This window comes from Pseudonaja textilis, chromosome 6, assembly GCF_049901715.1.
Source record: "Pseudonaja textilis isolate UNSWEBS1 chromosome 6, rPseTex1.2, whole genome shotgun sequence".
In the NCBI taxonomy this organism is placed as follows: domain Eukaryota; kingdom Metazoa; phylum Chordata; class Lepidosauria; order Squamata; family Elapidae; genus Pseudonaja; species Pseudonaja textilis.
The window spans coordinates 33,090,493-33,093,513 of record NC_141995.1 but is presented as its reverse complement, the minus strand read 5'-3'; positions in this window follow the sequence as shown (position 1 = coordinate 33,093,513).

Genomic DNA, 3,021 nt, shown 5'->3' with positions numbered 1-3,021 from the left:
CCTGACAGGCTCCATCCTGCTTTGCATTCTTTAGGCCTATTGAACCAGGTCTTCAGGTCCTTGTGAAAGTGAAGGCTAGTCTAATCTCTGCAGGGATGATGTTCTAAAGGAACAGAGCCACCATGGAGAAGACCCACCAGATGTACTGAGAAAGGCCCTGCAACATTCCCTGCCTCCCCACTGCACTGGAAGTGCTGGGTGTAACTGGGAAGAGATGGTCTTTCAAATAACCTGATCCCAATCAATGAAAGCCTTTAAAGGTGACAACTAGCACCTTTAATTGCATCTGGAAGCAAATCAACTGCCAATGCAGCTCCCACAGGAGAAGTGACACATGTGCACATCTAGGTCTGCACAATACCATGCAGCCACTGCGTTTTGAACCAATTTGAGTTTCTAAATGCTTTTCAAGGGCAAACCCATGTATTACACGTTGCAATAGTCCAGATGGGAGGTGACTGGGTAAGGGATAAGTGACTGTGAGCAGGAATTGTTGGTCCAGAAAGAGCATAACTGGTACATAACCTACAGTTGTGCAAAAGCCCTCCTGGCCACGACTGCCACCTGCTCCTTGAGCAAGAGTCATAAGCCCACATAAGCGTTTTGGTCTGTTGAGTCTGTTTGAGGAAGTACCACCCCATTCAAGATCAAAGATGGTAATTCTCCATAGATCAAAGAACCCCAAATCCAGAGCCAAGTTTGCCAGAATTTGAATTTCAGCCCATCACTCCCCATCCTAGCCCTTAATGGCCTCCAAGCACTGAGAGAGGGTGTCACTGCATTGCTTAACTCACCATGGCCTGAGACAGATGGGTGTCATCAGCATATTGATGAGATCGCAGTCCATAGTGGTGGATGATATCACCCAGTGGCTTCATGTAGATGTTAAACAGAAGAGAGAACCAAGCTCTGTAGAACCCAGCAAAGCAAGAGACAAGGGATAGACCTCTCGCTTCCTATCAATTCTGAGAGCAACTGCAGTGGAAAGAAGTGAACCAACACAACACAGAGCCCTCCCACTCTCTACCCCTCCTCTCAAGCCGCTCTAGAAGAATACTATGGTCAATGGTATCAAAGGTTGCCAGGAGGTCAAGCAAAGCAAGGATGGATGCACTACCCCCATCCTGTTCCTGGAGATCATAAAAAGCATGACCAATGCCATTTGCATCCAGGCCTGATATGCTCTTAAACTATTAAAAAGAAGTTTAAATTATTCCACTTTCATTCTCTTTGTTATAAGAAAATACCAGACTTTCATGACTTCTGTGAGCTATAGTCAAGATCCGTAAAACGAATTTCCAGTATTTCTTGCAGGATATGTCTCCTGGCCTGACCTACCTTGAATAGCTAACATCAATATTAATAGTGAAAGTTTTCCCCTCCTTTCCTCTGGTACCAAAAAGAGTTAAATATTAATTTAGCTGAAAATTTCTAGTTTTCTTTAAAATGGAGAATTAGCAAAAATAGAAGAAGGGTTGAATAGGACTCAACATGATAGAGATTTGATTAAAAGAAAAAATGTTGGTAAGATGGTGAAGAACAAAGAAAGTAAACAACATGAATCAGCATCTTTATGAAGCTAGATTGTATAAAGTGTATGCTTTTCACTTTTTTGGGTTCTTAAATATCTTCATGTAACTAAGTGATTTACAATCACACTATCACTTCACATTTTAGACTGCAGAGTGAGACCTTCAGCAATTTCAAAATAGATCTGTTGAGAGGCAGGATTAAATTGTATTAAGTTCTTCAAGAGTCTACATTGCTTTCTAGCTCCCATAGTAGTGTTTCTCACTCTTGGTTATTTTAAGATATCTGCACTTCAATTTCCAGAATTCCCCAGCCCAGCAAGGCTGTGTGATCAGGAAGCAAAAATCCCTTTTTGTGTAGCACTAGAATGCTTGTTTAACTTCAGATAATGCCCTATTCCTGAGGCCATGACTTCTATAATTATATTAAGCAATACAATTATCCTGCAACATCAGTATTTTCAGTAATCTGCATTGTGAAATTTACCTTTATTTGAATGCTTTTAATTCCACCTTCAGATCTTGGTTGGTAGTTTTAGCAATTTCTACCACCCTCATTAGTTTTAATCATTACTTTCAAAAATACTTCCGGAAATTCTGTTCTCACTGTAATAGTCTCATAAATATTGTTACCATTTGATTATTCATTGAGTGTCAACACCTCTGGATAAAGTTATTTTGCAAAATATAATAATTAGAGTTATACAAGGAGTGTCCCATCTAATTTGTAGCCAAATGCTCAATTTGGAAGTGTTTCAGGCTACTCTGCATTTATCTGAGAAGCCTGTCCCTATTCATTCTTTATTCTATTTCTCAAGAAAACCATAGCTTCTCTCTTCCATTCTCCAGCAAAAGGTTAGGATAAGGAGTAAAATAAATTACCCAAGGACTTTATATACAAAATGAGATATGGCCGTTTGAAGATGTTCCCATTCTAAACTGGATTTAAAGTTCATTCCTAATTGAAGTACAGAACAGTATTCACCACACCCTTCAACATAATACCATTAATATTGGCAATAGGACAGAAACTGTACTATAACTGTAATCCTCACATAGCAGTACATTTTTTTAGCTTTATGGCATTTGAACACATCAGTGAACCATTGACCCTCTTCTCTTTTGGATTTATAAAAAATATTTTACACTATTTATTAAAGCAGGAATATCAGTTAGAAATTTACTAACTTATATGTTTTTCTCATTATGTATGTTTGTTCTACACAATTTTCTTGAAATAGTATACAAGGCATATTATTCAATATTGTGACATTTTCAAAATGTTTCTAATCTTCAGGAGAATGTAAGCATACGAATAACCTACACTGAAATTATAAACAACCCAGAAATTGTGAATAAAGCTTTCTAAAGATAGATCCAACAAGGTAGAAAACATTTTTTAAGCTTAAGTAAATCCATGTATTCACAGTGCGCCTAGCTGTATTCCTTTTATTGGTCCTCAGGGTGCCATAAAGACAACTTAGCCATTTAG